The sequence below is a fragment of the Maniola jurtina genome, chromosome 10, assembly GCF_905333055.1.
Source record: "Maniola jurtina chromosome 10, ilManJurt1.1, whole genome shotgun sequence".
In the NCBI taxonomy this organism is placed as follows: domain Eukaryota; kingdom Metazoa; phylum Arthropoda; class Insecta; order Lepidoptera; family Nymphalidae; genus Maniola; species Maniola jurtina.
In genome coordinates this window covers 11288632-11306517 of record NC_060038.1, presented here as the reverse complement: position 1 = coordinate 11306517, position 17886 = coordinate 11288632, and positions in this window count along the sequence as shown.

Sequence of the window (17886 nt, the reverse complement as noted above, 5' to 3'; positions counted from 1 at the left end):
ACGACCAACCCCCGACGGTGACGGGGGGCGGAAACTGACAGTTTAAACTGGTCTAAACACACGGGCCACATTTAAACTACACCCGACTCTAAACTTGTCGATAGGTCTAACTAAATACACTGGTACATTTGAACTTGCGTTAGACGTATGCGTTACCTACTCAGACGTTGCCTGTAGATAAAAATATGTCTCATGTTTGCTGGCAATAGCGCATACATCAAACCCTGCAAGTTGCACCTATTCCTCACGCAATACGCAATTCCTCACGCAATACGCACAGCTTTAATATTATAATTTTTGACAATGTATACTATATGTAATGCCATATCACAGGTCACTCTCTGATTTATTGCTAACAATTTACTTCCAAATCAATTCCAAATGCAAAGAAATCTAAGTGTGTTCAATTCACACTGCCCAATACCAGGACCTTAAATGACATAAATTCATTGATTAATAATCATATGTTGAAAATAAAGGAGAACCCCGTGTTTCTCGGTATAACGTTAGATGCAAAGCTTCTATGGAACACCCACATATCAACACTTGATGGTAAACTCAACTATGCTGTTTACACTGTTAGAAAAATTCGACAGGTACTGACGTGGAAACTGCAAAAATTGTATATTTTGCCTATATTCACTGTATTATGTCTTACGGACTCTTGCTATGAGATAACGTGATAGATATTAAGAAAAAAATGTATTACAGAAAAGGACAGGACGTGCAATTTATAATTTAAAACCGCGCGCTGCCATACAATAAAAATATAAGGAAATAAGTACCTTATTTATTATCTTATAGTAGCTTTTAAATATATTTACAACTAGCTAATGCCCACAGCTTTGCTCGCGTGGATTTAGGTTTTTGAAAATCCAGATCCTTTCATTTCCCAGAACAAAAGTTGCCTCTCCGTAATAGCCCGTCCCCGGGATGCAACTTGTTTCTGTATCACGTAAGAACATTTAAACGGATGATCCTTTTCAAATCCCGAGGGATCACCAGGATTTAGGAATGCAATTTCTTACAGCATCAGGGTTGAGGTCAACGACAAAGTATTTACTTGGTATAGATACCTTCAATATCAATTAATAATCGACACTTTTTAAATCCCATTAGCTTTAGTAGTCAGGTCTACTGCAACATCAGGATTGAGGAGTTGGAATCCAAATTTTTTATTGAACAATGTCGCAAACTTTCTTTATCGATTAAAAAACTAGCCAAAATTACGCAGTTAGGTTACCTGCCAAATTTCATGGTTTTGAGTCAACGGGAAGTACCCTAGAGGTTTTCTTGACACACACGACAGACAGAGAGATAGACAACAAAGTGATCCTATAAGAGTTCTGTTTTTCGTTTTGAGGTACGAAACCCTAGAAAACGTAGGAACGGCATTCCAAACCAGTGGTAAATTTTTCTGACCATTCAAAAACACTTTGAAGTTTACCTAAAAGTTTACAGGAATAAAAATTTATCATTGTATTCCATTCCATTTCATTCTATTCCATTCTGTTCAAAGATAAATAGATTATAAAAATATTTGTCACCGAAACAATAATTTACGATACATCAACCAATATCAATTTTACTGATGACAATCTGACTATTACCAAAGTGAACGACTACTATAATATCTATTATATACGACTAACATAATATGTATTATAAATTATTGTGTGCCGTTTGCATTCTCACTAAGTTCTCATTAAGTTTGTTTTATTTGGTTAAACTTTCTGGCATTTATATTGTTATGACGTTTAATTGGCAAACAGTCTGTTTATTGGCTGAAACTCAAAAATTCAGCCAATCACAACAAAGAAAATATTGTAATAATGATTGATGCAGCTTTCTGTAATTGAAAACAAAATATTTGACATTAACTTGAATGTGACAGTGATTTCCGAGTAGGGTTGCCAGAGGCCCCGTATTTTACTGGTTACTGGTTGGTACTTCAGGATACAGAAACCCGTAATTATGAAAATAAAATATGGGGCAAATAAAACTAAATATTTTTAGGGTTGCGTACCTCAAAAGCAAAAAGGAAATAGGATCAATTCGCTGTCTGTCTGTCTGTCCGTCTGTCTGTCTTTCCGTCTGTCCGTCTGTCTGTCTGTCTGTCCATCTGTCCGTCTGTCCGTCTCTTCGTCTGTCATGTGTTCATGAACAAATATTAATATTTTCAATTTTCAAAGTAACTAAATATTAAATCAAGTGGGTTATTATATGAAAGGACTTTACCAGTACATTCTAAGACAGATTTTTATTTATTTTTATGCATATTTTTTTTAATGCATAACAGTTTTGATTTCTTGTGTAAAATGTCGAAAAAAAATACCTGAATACGGAACCCTCGGTGCGTGAGTCTGACTCGCACTTGGCCGGTTTTTTACAAATTCAGCCGGGCTGGCTTGCGAAACCAAACGCTGTCGTTATGTCCAGTAGAAAGAATACATATTTTCCTTGTGCGACAATGCGTAGAATAATACCTGCGTAGCCGAAACCCACTCGATTTTGATCATGGCCGTAGCCAAAGAGGCGGAGGTTGGTTTTAGGATCTAAGCCTTTTTTTATACAAGTTAGCCCTTGACTTTAATCTCTCCTAGTGGTAATAGTGCAGTCTAATTTCTTGGCCGGTTGGGCCATACTAACCATATAACTAGCCATGACCCAAGCCTCCCACCAGACCAGAAATTTAGAAATGGCCACTGCGTCTGGGAGACCGTCGAAAACCTAAACCTAAAATAATACTTACACTATTTCTTGCATTTGCTTACCAATTTTTTTTGGAAATATATCAAACATTTCGCGCTCGCTTCACTCGCGTTTTGAATTTGAATTACTTGGTGTATGCCCCGCGATTTCGTCTGCATGAATTTAGGTTTTTAAAAATTCCGTGGGGGATTTTCAGGGATAAAAAGCTTATGTTCGTTTCTGGGGTGCAAGTTACCTCTGAATAGTAAGTATCAAAATTTTGGTAAAGAAGTATCTTGCTATGGCTAAACTCGTTTCCCTTTCACTTAATTTTTTCTGTATTGAACCAAAAACACTTACGCTCACTGCGCTGCGCTTTTTCATTGTTGTATTTTATTCCACTATCAAATTGAAAGGCGAAATTCAACTAACCAGGTAATTAGCCCATAAAGTTGAGCGAACGTGTTTTTCCTCATGACAGGATTCAGTTCCGGCCCTGATAAAACCTCTCCCGAAATCAATTCCTGGCTACGGCCATGGTATTGATACTTTGAAGGTGGAATTACAAGTTAAATGTAATTTTAAGTTAACATGCAAAGATTGTATGCATGAAATGTATAACATTTTGTTTTACAAAATGAAGAGTTTTTAAAAGCTATTGAAATAAATAAATAATCTTTTATTTAAAACCACATTGCAAACACAGTTCACCAATCAAGACCCGGCAACATACAGAGAAAAAATACAAAACATACAAATAAACTGAAATATCTTAATAAGCTTTCAGAGAGAACCACCGCCTATTTCTTCAAATACAATAATAAACAATACAATAATACAACAATAAATAAGAAACAATGTCTCCCGTAAACAAATCTAAACCCCGTATTTTTGATGGTGGTAGCTTGTAAATCAAAAAGAGGCAGGTGGCAACCCTACTTCCTAGACAGAATGAAAAATTAATTGTTTTCATTACTCGGCAGGCCTACTGCCAAAGTTTGACAGAAAGTGTGGCGGTAGTTGTGACCTCTGATTGGCCGACTCTCTTTCACTATTTGCTAAAATTGATGATTGCAACAACAATTTTTGCTTTTTTGTAATCGAAAACAGAACACGGACGTCAAACAGGTTGACTAATTGCAATCATTTCTGACCGGCTAACATTGTTCCGCTAGTGGCTCAAACTCACTGTCGCAGCAAGAGCATGGTAAATTCAGCCAATCACAGCAATTTGAATTGGTTATCACAAAAGTACCGATCTAGGAACCGAGAATGCACGAACCAGGGCAAATAGAGATAAGAACAATAATATCATACGTAGGAAATTGACGGGGGCTCGTTGACAAGTATCCTCTTAAGTATAAGATAATGTTAGTAAGTATAAGTAGGTTGTCAAAACTGAGAAAGCACTTAAAAACTCTGCAGTAAAGTCACAGGTAAAGTTTCTGAAATAATAAATACAGGGAATAACTATTTTGAAAAAATGCGATAGAAAATTCTTGGAAGAGAGTATGAGACAGCAGGAAAGCATCCTGTAATGCCTAAGTACCTAAGTACTACTTTTTTGTCTAAGTTTAGGTTCAGTGGTTTTGAAGTTATGGGTCGGGAGATCAATTTCCATCTATTTTTTAAGTAATTTTAAAAGTATTTATTTTAAAATATAAAAAAATATAGGTACATTTGAGACCCTTATAACAAGTTCTTTCATTTAATATTTCTTGATTTTTCATAATGCTTTTATTTACATTACATTCGCCCGTATTTTAGTGTATCCAAATTAAACCATCCAGAAGATTTCCAGCAAATTGGCAGACGGACAGACTGACACGTGGGATACTATAGGGATTTCGTTTTTCATTCGGATGTATGGAACCCTAAAAATATTGTTTCTGTTAGCGCATCGTACAAGACACATGTTCTCGCAGTCAGTCTCGCGGGAAATTGGAAACTGGAGGAGATACAGTTTATTGCTGTCATGTGAAAATGGATATAAAGCAGCCGTGAAGCGGTTATTATTGTTCTTGATAGTTTATGAAACATAGTTACAGTACCCAGCAGGAAATATTGTATAGCTCCCTTTAAAAAAGATAGCGGTTTCGTAGAGCGTTGTCTCTGTCGTTGAGACCGACAAAACGTCACATAGGTATGAGTGAAAGAGAGACCGCTCTCCGAAATCGAAATCTCTTTCTAAAGGTCGCTGTACAATATTTCCTGCTGAGTGCTGTGAAGTCTTTTTTAAGCGACTTCAAAAACAGGAGGCATTCGACCCGTGTGTATGTAATATGTATGTATGTATGTATTTATGTATGTATGTTCGCGATTACCTCGGAGTAATCATGATCATATCTATAACAAGCTGATGCCCACGACTTCGTTCGCGTGGATGTAAGTTTTTTAAAAATCCCGTGGGAACTCTATGATTTTCCGGGATAAAAAGTAGCCTATGTGCTAATCCAGGGTATAATCTATCTCCATTCTTAGGCAAATCCGTCCAGTAGTTTTTGCGTGAAGGAGTAACAAACATACACACACACATACACACATACACATACCTATATACAAACAAACTTTCGCCTTTATAATAAGATATTAGTGTGAAGTGTGATTTGATATCATTAGCTATCACTGCTCGTCACTGGAACTTCTGCATCACTAGAGTCTAATAGATCGTAATTTCGAATCGAAGTTTAATAGATAGAGATCTAAAGGCGGCTACATACGAAAACTTTTTAATACTGACAGTGAAACTGAGATTTTTGGATTGTCAGTTAAAATCAACGGAATATTTTATCTCGAATATGTATTATCGCCGTCAGTTTTAACTGTTCAGTCAAAATTGACAGTGAAAAGTAATCGTATATAGCGGCCATAACTTTTCAAGATAATTTTTAACTGTGCTGCATGAGTCTGTCATGTATGGATTGTACATTTTATTACATGGGCTTTCCCATCCATACGGTTCAAAATAAATGTCAGAACTACGCACAGTTATTTCATAACTTGATAGATTAGCATTCACGCTCAAATAGTGTTTTACTTGTATTTCTTTTATTATTGTTTCTAGACGGTTCTAGCTTGAGGAAAAATAGAAAATTAAAGGCAATAGTTACGATAGAATGACTTAGATGCCATTGCTTACAAAAGAAAAAGGAAACAATGAAGCTACGTGAAGGCGATTATTATTTCCCTGGAAACTATTTGAAAATTTCTCGTGTAAACATTTTTCTAAAGATTCCAGGACATTTCCGACATTGGCAGTACTTATCAGTTATCACGACAAAAATCGGAGAGATGCCATATTACTAGAGCATGCAATTTTGTCTTAACTGGCACTGTAACTCAATGGACTTGTACATAACAACACTAGTCGAGCTTTTACAACCTGCTTTTTTCTGTCAATTAATAATAATGTATTATCTATTTCAATAAATAAACTACCTAATGCTAGAGAATATTTGTTTCAAAGAAGGTCTTTGCGATTATAATACTTTAGTTTGTGTTTATATTTACATACAATTTTTGAAAACACACTATGGCCTGAGACGTGTTAGCATCGGATTTCTCACTCACAAAATCAAAGCTAGCAAATTATCAAAATAAGTATGCAATGGTAGGTAATCGTACTAATTTCTCACATTTACATTTTGACGACCGACAACATTGAATCTTTTATTTGAATAATTTAAAAGTGGGGACGCTTTTTTGATCCTCAGTAAACGAGATCTGTTACTCCATGGAAATTTATCTCGGTGAAGAAAATATGGGAAATTAAAAACTGAAGTTACACTCCATTGGGTCTGTATAAAGATTGCAATATTGACGTTTGTATCACGAGTAGATGCAGTTATTATTTTTCTGAGACTGTATTTTTCAAGAAGACTATTGTTCTAGGCTACACTAACATTCTTCTGACTGAATTTCAGCTACGGCTGTCAATCTCAACGGAAACTAGGTACGCAGGAGACATTATAGTGCACGAGTAGGCATGTGCAAACACATGTCCACCCTCTATTCCCTCACTCTTATACAGTGGACGGAAATGCGATACGATCTGAGAAATGTCGTCGGCTTTAGATGCTCTTCGAGACACGGGGTGGAATATTGCAAACTTTTCAACTCAGAATTTGTATGAGCCCAACTACACTGGTTGAGAAAAAAGCTGATACTATTCCAAAAATTTTCACCAAAAATCGTTAAAAACAATTTCGATTAAACAAGCTTTCGAATAAACGAGCCTGCATTCAAATGGGTCGAGGGTTAAAAAACGTGATTGTTGTCTTCCCAACCGATAGACATCCACTGTTGAACAAAAGTGACTTGCAACGAAAACAACACGGCCACATGTCACTCTTGTTCCACGACTACCTAGCAAAAAATCGTGTTAAAGAAATAAACAAAAAAAAACATTTTATTCCACTGATATTAATTAATCTAATATGTGAAAATCGTTAGCACATTTTACTGTGCTAGTTAAGTTATGCGTGATAATCCAAACGATTTTAACGATCTAGGTAAAATGGACGTTCTGGGCAAAATGTAAAAACAAATCACGTTCTCGCAGTCATTGGATTAAAATATAAAATAAATTGGCATAAAAATATGAACTCATTTCTTCGATAAAAATGAACGTTATAAAAATGGAATTGTATCATTAAATTATAATAATTTAGCCGAATATTGGTGTTCTATTTATTGTAATGTTTGCTTATACAGGTTGAAGAACCGATAAAAGTTGGGATGCTAAGGCCAAACTCCCAAGGTACTGGAATGGTGGAAGGAATGGTGAGCGTAGCTTTGAAGGAACCCCGCACTAACGAAATATCAAGAAAATATAATAATATCATGCGACTCGCAGTGTCTACGTCATTAAAGGAACCTGTCAAAATTTCAAGTTTTTAAACTCCAGCCGTTTAAGAGGGGTTTCTCCGTCACTCGCTTCATACAAACGTAGTTCCAATTTCATTTGAATAGGTATTAAGCAACCAAAGTCCATGAAATTTTGCAGACATATTCTAGAAACTAATATCAGCTATGTCTGTGGTTTTCCAGATTTCTGTTAAAATATTCGGTTTCAAAGTTACGCGGTCTTAAAAATTTACATACAAATCTTTGAGCCCCTGTAATTTTAAAACTACATATTTTTACAAAAATCTAAAACACCACAGACACAGATATTAGTTTCTAGAATATGTCTGCAAAATTTCATGGACTTTGGCTGCTTAATCTATAATATAAAAATGAATCGCAAAATGTGTTGGTAAGCGCATAACTCAACAACGCCTGGACCAATTTGGCCAAATCTTTTTTTTAAATGTTCGTTGAAGTTCAAGGATGGTTTTTACGGCGAGAAAAATTAGAATTATTGCTGGAAAAACCCTAAAAATAGCCTTTTTCTTTTTCCCATACAAATGATTTCTAACTAAAACGTAGTCAATTTGAGCTTTATTGCTATGGTATAAAGTTCATATTAAATTACAAGCACTCACTGTTGTCTAAGCAATGTAGGTGTGTTCCTAACGTCAACGGTTCTGTTCAGGAGAATTTTTTAAAATACGTAGGCACAAAAACTGCCACATTACAAATCTTTTTGACAGGACGAAGTCTGTCGGGTCAGCTAGTATTCAAATGAAATTGGAACTACGATTGTATGAAGCGAGTGACGGAGAGAGCCCTGTTAAGCTGCGCGTTGATATATCAGTCAGTCAGTCAGTTAGGCAGGACAAGTCTTTTTAACGCCCGATCCAAAGAGAGGGGTGTTATAAGTTTGACGTGTGTATCTGTGTATCTTTCTGTGACATCGTAGCTCCTAAACGAATTAACCGATTTTAATTTAGTTTTTTTTTGTTTGAAAGGTGGCTTGATCGAGAGTGTTCTTAGCTTATACCTAATCCGAGAAAATCGGTTCAGCCGTTTGAAAGTTATTTACTTTTTAGAGAGTTTTGTGTCGGGGGTTGTTAAATTTTGAATTTATATATATTATACATAAAGATAAAAGATTTCAAAAAGGAACTATTATAAGAAAATATATTTCGGGATTAATTTCATAACATCGTCAAAAATTATACACGGTCAATTAACCCATAGGAATTTTCTATTAGGAATTTAATAATTTCCGAAATGTTGCCGTGCTGAGAGGTTTTAGATGCCACGGAGTTAACAAAGGAAATGAAACCTTGGAGACTAAGAGTCTTGTTCGCAAACTTATCTCAAATAAGCTCGTTATCTTTACATTATGTTTCAGGTCGCCTTGAGGATTGGCAGAGATTTGTTGTCCTTAATTTTTTAAAGGAATTCGGCATATTCCAAACTTTTGCTTGAAAAAGGCAGTTCAGTGATAGACTTTTACTTTGTAAAACGTTATTTTGATTAATTAATGTCTTAGTAACATCGTGATATTTGTTATACACGATTTATATGAATATTGTTTGATGTAAGATTTCCTATGTTTCTTTATTTTGTTGGACCTTTGCTCACACTAATTGTAACGGCATGTCCAATGCTACTGTCATCATTCATACTTTCTTGTAATGAAAAATAAGTTTCTTGCAGCTGTGGTGGCTCTTTTGGCATTTTGCAACAGGATATCACCAACTGTAGAGTTTCAGCACCTGTGCCATAGATTTATTAAGGATTTTTCTGTAAAAAATCGAGTTAAAGGATTGACGGGTAAAACATATCTTGCTATGGAGGGTGCAGCCTGCACAAAATGTTCTTTTAACCAAGAGAAATCGGAAAGATATCAGACGGCTACTCTTTTCAAACAGAACAATAACCTTCATCGCAAGTGTAAAATGACGGCTCTTACAATAAAGCAGACGGCTCGTAATAGAACGAAAATAAAAATTTTCCAGCTCAATTACACGCTATCGGAAAAGCTAACACGGCACGACTCACGTGACTACGCGGAAACTGTGATATTTGTTCAACACGATTTATATAAATGCATTGTTCGTTGCGTTTGGCACTATATTTCCTGTATATGTTTTTTCTATTCAATTTATCTTCTACACAAGCAACAAAATTGGATTGCCTGTCTGTGATTTCGAAAAAACCTGAACATTTTATGGTTATTTACTATGGTTTTTTTTTCTGTCTTTTTATCTGTTTATTAAAACCGCATGTTGTTTAATACTGCAAAATTAAGTAGCATGTTGCTTTGTCGTATGATGAAAGCCAGCTCATAAGATATTATAGTTATCTTATGAGCAATATAATATGTCGGTGACTAATGTAAGTAGGTATATCATACTTTTTTTCCATATCCATACTAATCCATACTATATAATATTATAAATGCGAATGTGTGTCTCTCTGTCTGTCTGTCTATCTGTCTGTCTCTCTGTCTGTCTGCTACCTTTTGGACGGCCCAACAATTTAACCGATTCTGACGAAATTCAATACAGGGTTAGCTTATGTCCTGGGGACAGACATACGCTACTTTTTATCCCGGAAAATCAAACAGTTCCCACGGGATCTTTAAAAACCTAAATCCACGCGGACGAAGTCGCGGGCATCCTCTAGTCAATAATAAGTGATATAAAATTAATGCCGTTTGTTTGTAATTTTAAAGTCAACTGTTTTTTTAAAGCTTATTAACATGATCATCCCATTGCCGGTCCATTACTGAGCTCGGATCTCCTCTCAGAATGAGAAGGGATTTGCCATAGTCCACCACGTTTGGTCAAGTACGGATTTACACTTTAACATAACCAATTTTTTTTTGGGCTTGTCTTTATTTTTAAACTTTTGACGGATGTTCGTCACGAAGGTTGAGAACTGTGCAAGAAGCGATTAATCTACTTTTGAATTAATTTGATATAAGACCACTAAGTATGCAAATAGCTAAACTAAACACTAAACATCCCGTGTTTCATTACCATTCATGCCGCGTGAGCGTAACATGCTGCATATAATCTCGCTTCATAATAGCTTCATAACAACCGCAGCGCAAACTGGTACGTAATGCACCGACTAATGTAGCTCATGCAGTTTGCTTCAGTATCATTAAGTGCTAAAACCAGTCAATTACGACTCGGATTCGCTTACGGAAGGTCTCGTTCCATGATAAAAAATATAAAACTATATATTTTTATTTTATTTTAATTTGCATAGCGGCTATTTTGAAATTCGTTTTTCAGGAAGGCAGAGAACTATGCAAGAAGCGATTAATCTACTTTTGAATTAATTTTATATAAGCTCGCTAAGTATGCAAATAGATAAACTAAACACTAAACATCCCATTTCATTACCATTCATGCCGCGTGCGTGTAACATGCTGCACATAATCTCGCTTCATAATAGCTTCATAACAACCGCAGCGCAAACTGGTACGTAATGCACCAACTAATGTAGGTCGTGCAGTTTCCTTCAGTATCATTAAGTGCTAAAACCAGTCAAGTACGACTCGTATTCGCTCACGGAAGGTCTCGTTCCATGGCAAAAAAAATAAAACTATGTATTTTTATTTTATTTTAATTTGCATAGCGGCTATATGAAATTCGTTTTTCAGGAAGGCAGAGAACTATCTATGCAAGAAGCGATTAATCTACTTTTGAATTAATTTGATTTAGCTCACTAAGTATGCAAATAGCTAAACTAAACACTAAACATCCCATTTCATTACCATTCATGCCGCGTGCGTGTAACATGCTGCATCGCTTCATAATAGCTTCATAACAACCGCAGCGCAAACTGGTTCGTAATGCACCGACTAATGTAGTTCGTGCAGTTTGCTTTAGTTGCATTAAATTCCACTAAATGCTTTGTTAAAACGAAAACGATGTAACAGGAATACTACCTACCTACGAATATCCATATGTGATCCTACGCTTTCGATGTTTGTGGATTACTAGACTCCGGAGGCCTGTCACCTTAGGCGCAAGGCATACTGGCAGAGCGAGGTGCGGCGTCTTTCTTGAAAAACTCAAACTAAGCTTTATTTACTTTAGCATATCGGCAGCGGGCTGGAGTTCGTCCCACTCTCTGCTTGTACCTACCGGTACGCAGTCTCCATTTGTATTTGTATTTGTATTTATTTATTCTTCGTTTCAGACTTATAAAAGCACTTACGAAAGTCACAATACACTGAAAAAATAAGTCTACCAAATATGTAGGATCTAAATAATATCAAAATAACAATAGTAACAATAGTAAACCAAATTTCTAATATTACGGGTACACAAGTAGGTACATAATTTTTAGCTTAGCTCGTTGAATAGCTTGTGCAGGGCTACATTTTCCATGCGTTTTTATCATCTATATAATCATTAATCTTATAATAACTTTTTTTAATTAAAATTTCTTTTATTTTACTTTTGAATTGCCTGTCAGAAAGATCGGTTATATCCTTTGGAATCATGTTGTTGTAGAAGCGTATCGAACTGCCCATAAATGATTTAGTCGTTTTAGATAACCTGTATTTGTGTCCACTTAACTTATGTTTATTTCGTGTATTATAGTGATGAGAGTCAGAGTTCTTCTTATACGATGGTAGATGTTTCCTAATGTACATAATGTTCTCAAATATATAAAGTGAAGGCATGGTCAGAATGCCGATATCTTTAAACAAATGTCTTAGAGAATCTCTGGGCTTCATCTTATAAATGGCGCGAATAGCTCTTTTTTGGAGTATAAAAATTGTTTTCCAATCCGCAGCAGAACCCCACAACAGAATTCCGTAAGACATCAAGCTTTGAAAATATGCAAAGTACACTATTTTAGCAGTTTGAACATCTGTTAACTGCCTTATTTTACGAATTGCAAATACTGCTGAACTGAGTCTACTTGACAGAATATTAATATGCGGTCCCCATTGTAAACTAGAATCAATAGTTAGTCCAAGGAAAAGAACTTCGTCGACAATTTCTAATTTTTCATTGTTGAGAAATATCTCAACATTTCTTTCACCACGAAAGTTCGATGAGGCAAAATATACACACTTTGTTTTTTTACTATTCAATGCTAAGTTATTGACCGAAAACCATTGCGAAAGCTTGGTGAGTGCTTTATTAAGGTTGCCCAAATCACAGGTTTTTCTGTTAACTTTAAATACGAGAGAAGTGTCATCAGCAAATAATACGATATCTGCTAGTTCTTTTACTATATTAGGAAGATCGTTAATATAGACTAGGAACAAAAATGGACCGAGAATTGATCCTTGTGGCACTCCTAATTTGACCTTAGTTCCTATAGATGTTCCTTTATTGACATATACTCTCATTTCTCGGTCAGTTAAGTATGATGAAATAAGTTTTAGGGCCTCATCAGTAACTCCATAGTACTTCAGCTTTCGGACTAGAATTTCGTGGTTTACGCAATCGAAGGCCTTTGAAAGATCGCAAAAGATGCCAATTGCGTTTTGCGATTTTTCCCAGGCTTCTAAAATATTCTGTATTAAGTCAGCTCCAGCGTGAGTTGTAGATCTGCCTTTCGTGAACCCAAATTGTTGTTTGTGTAGAAATCCATTGATGTTAAAATGAGCACTTAATTGCGTTAGTAATACTTTTTCAAATATTTTACTAAGAACTGGCAATATCGACACAGGTCTGTAGTTGGTTGGATCACATTTACAACCAGATTTATAAATTGGAACTACTTTGCTTAATTTCATCAAATCCGGGAATACCCCTTCGTCGATACTAATATTAAATATGTGTGCCAATATAGGAGCAATTTCATAAATAATTGATTTGATTGCTTTAACCGACATTCCCCATAGGTCTTCACTTTTTTTTACATTGATTAAATTAAAAGATTTTACAATATCTTTATACGTAATGTGCTCAAATTTAAAATTAGGAGCTACAATTTCTAAACTATCCTTTAAGAGAAACTCTGCGTCATCAGGTGAAGATATTAAGTTTTTTGTAGTCTCGATAGGAATACTAGCAAACGTTGATTCAAAAGTGTTAGCAACGCTCACACTGTGGGATGTCACATGTCCACCCACGTTTAGGGATATTGAGTCATTATATTTATTTTTGACTTTTCCTGTCGCATTATTTACTATGGACCACGTTGCTTTTATTTTATTGTCTGCTTTTTTAATTTTATTACTAATGTAGATTTGTTTTGCACTAATACAGACAAATTTAAATATTTTGGAATATTTTTTTACAAATCTGTCAAATTTTTCACTTTTATCATAGGTTCTTTTGAGATACAATTCGTACATTCTGTCTCGACTAATTCTGATACCTTTAGTGGCCCAGTCACTAAAATTAAGTTTAGACGTAACAGTTTTAATCTGTTTTGTAAATACTTTATTATACTGGTTAGAAACCGTGTCAAACAACGTCTTGTACGTCGAATTAACATTATTTGATGGAAGATTTAGTTCTAATAGCTTTTCTTTTATTTTATTTTTGAACAGTTTTTGTCTATTTTTTGTAATAGGTCTATATTCTATTTTAGTTTCTGTATTTTTGACTTCATGTTTAATATCTACCAGCTGGGCTGTATGATCTGATCGAACACCACTTATAATTTCTTTCTCTCTAATCGGACAATTTGTAAATACATTATCAATACAAGTGGCAGAAGAGGTGGTTATTCTTGTTGGAGCCATAAACAAACTACATAAATTAAAAGATCCCAGAAGAGAAATCAATATTAATTTTTCCTTTGATTCTTTTAAGAGATCTATATTAAAGTCGCCACATACTAGAGATGTCTTACTGCTGCGGGACAATTTTACAAGCGCATTTTCCAAACATGTTGTGAATAAATCGAAATTCGCGGTAGGTGGTTTGTCATTCATAACGCATATCGCTCAGCGGTCAACGGCTTTGCACCTGCTCATTGTCTACTCAGCTTATTGATTCTCTGGGCTATGTCGGTTAATTTGATTCTCAGACGGATTTTTTTTTAGTCTTTATTTTTTTAGGAGTTTTTTTCCTTTCGGGACATGGCGCTCTGTAAGACATCTATTACACTAACTTCTACTACTAATACTACTCTAACTGCTTAAACTTATTAAATTACCTACTTCCGTAAGGCTGTATACAGCTGTAATACAGCTGTAATGCCCTTAGCCTCATCTGAGTGAGGTTGGGAATAGGCGCTGTTACAAGTTTTTATAATTTAGTAAGCAATAAATTAACAAAGCCTTCGAAAAGTCGAGGAGCATCTAGATTGTAGATGTTGAAGTGCGCTTCTTGAGTCAGTTAAAATCATGAATTGGTCAAATAATATAGGACTAATGTAGGAAAGCGCTTCAAAAATTGCTAGTAATCTCATTATAGCTATCACACTGTCATACAAGTGTAAATTAAAAATTTATAACACCCTCGACAAGTGAAGGTCAGTAACTAGAAAAGAGCTGATAACTTATAAGAGCTATAAAGAGCTATAACAAACGACTGAACCGATTTTCTTGAATTATAACTAAGAACACTCTCAATCAAACCACCTTTCAAACAAAAAAAAACTAAATTAAAATCGGTTCATAAGTTTAGGAGCTACAATGCCACAGACAGATACACAGATACATACGTCAAACTTATAACGCCCCTTTTTTTGGGTCGGGGGTTAAAAATGCTACTTGAGAGCCTAGCCTTGTGCGGGAGAATTTCTTGTTTGAAGCAGTCGAGCGCAAATCACTACCTTCATATTATAACCATTCATGCAGAATATTTGTATCAAGAAGGATATTCTAGCTCATCTATCTGCATAATGGTTTCATAACAGTGCTATTATACGCTTATACAGCAGCTCCTAATGTAGGTTACGTAAATATGCATTTCGCTCTGTTATTATACCCGTAAGTATTGTTATAAGCTGAGATGAGAATGTCGAGAAAGATCAAATTATTGTCCTAAAACGAAGTCAAAGTCAAAGTCATTTATTCAATATGGTTACTATTGTACACTTTCTGATTGTCAAACAATGATGTAGTGGTGATAATTAATTACGATAACTTAAAACTAAAGCTACGAGGGTTCCAAACGCGCCCAAGTCTGAGAAGACCCCACAACAAACTCAGCCAGGTATTCTTCTTTTTATCACCACTTTACAAAATAAAAGACTTTTATGTCGCAGCTCAAGGCAGAGTTAACCGATTTTGATGGTTTTATTTGAACTACGTAGATATAAGTTTTAGGATGAATAATAATTATAATCTTAGCAATAGCTTACCAGTATGATTACACCGTTATACTCACGCGCGGTTTTGTCGGTGTACCAATGCCTTTACATTAGAAACCTATGCAATTGTCCTAATTGTAACTGTTGAAGGTAACGTTAAATACTTTCCATTCTTATCAATTGATTTATTTTTATCTCTTCCAATATGTTTGAAAATAACAAAAAAGAAGTTTGAATTCGGCTCTTAGTGACTACTGATCGTTTTTAGGGTTCCGTAGCCAAATGGCAAAAAACGGAACCCTTATTATAAATGGGCTACGCTAGAAAACAAGAAGGCGTAGAGTCAGGTAGCTCATATTTCATTCTGATAGCTATTATTCGAACTTTTAAATGTCTCTGCGGTAAAATCAAGGAATCACCGAGTAAAATAATGCTGGTAAAAGTCCGAAATTAAGGATTATTACAGACCAGTTTAGCATTTTACTGTTAGAAGTTGGTAAATTCTAGGTTTTGCTGTAAAATCCTAGGATTTACCATAGTTCGAATTTTGCAATAGGTACCACATAATGAATATATAGACAAACTTTAGGATAACCCCGTGATTCGAAATCTCCATACTGTCAGAATTAAGCAAAGTTAACGTTTACTTATATAACGCTATACTTACTTAGAACTCTGAGGTTGAGTTCAAATTTGCATCAACCCATCTTGAGCTTTTTGGTAGCTTGAACATAGTAAAGATCGGATTATGTAATGAAAGTAAAAGAAAATTACAGTAAATCTATCTCAAGCCCTCGAGCATTCTAATTTACACAAATTGGAACATAAAAGTAATTTGGATTCCTTTAATGCCACCAACTAAAAAATAGGCAAAGTTTTACGATAAAATAAGAGACAAGGATCATTATTTAAAAAAAGATTAGGTACTGGATTTAAAGTCTGGTATACCACATGCGACGACAGTGCGAGGTGTTTCTTTATGCACGGTAGGAACATACTAAACGCGCGCGTGTGAGTGTAACACAAAACGAACGATATAGTTTTTTAAAAATTTGTCCGTTTGTCTCTTCATCGTCATAGTTGTAGGTCAACGGGAAGTACCCTATAGGTTTTCCTGACAGTTACGACAGACGGACAGACAGACAGACCGACAAACAGACAACAAAGTGATTCTATAAGGGTTCCGTTTTTCCTGATGAGATAGCGAACCCTAAAACAAACTATTTGTATGTTAGTTTATTTATTATGCACATAAGTTTGTAAAAAACCACACTTTAGGTATTTAATAACTAAACCAGAAAACTCTAAAGTTATAATTTGGCCATTTGCATTGGTGGTGTCTGACTCCTAACTAGTTTACATGTCTCTACCCGCGCGGACGACATCATCTAGTAATAGGTAATATACATATATAGGTACAATCGAGTGAACTTGAAAAGCTTTTAGTTTCTTCTATTCGTACATAATAATAACATAGATTATTATTTTCAATGCCGACCTCGCCAAACATTATCTAGAAGGTAATATTTCCCTATGAAATATTGATGTCTTAATAAAAGAAGGGCCACTGGGGTTTACGTTTATTTGCCTTACATCAAAAGAAAATTTATTTCTCTTTACCTATTATTGTAATCCTTTATAATAAAACTTCTACTTTTGTATAAATAAAACGGAAAAACATTTTCTCCAAAACGAATAATGTGTTTATTTGGCTTTAAGTAGGATCACTTGTCGTCAACTGATAGACGTCCACTTCCCTCCGTTCAGGTTCACATCCAGCAGCGGCGCGCTAACTCAGTATCTAATGGACTAAGAGCCCGTGAAGGCCAGACCTTCGTTATTTTATAAAAGCTGAAAGTTTCTACGCGCATCCCCAACACAGGGATTCCTACCTGATCGCGATCAGCGACTATGAAGTTTGGATCATAGCTTTGGCAGATAATAGGTAACATTGTCAAAGACAATTTTTTTTTAATATTTTTATCGGAATAGTATTAGAAATCCCGTCATGCATTGCCAGACATAGTATCCTGGCAATCCCCTGCCAGACACCTAAGACATTAGTTTAAGAGTGTCTGGCACAAGCTAGATGTTCGTACCCGGAATTGATTC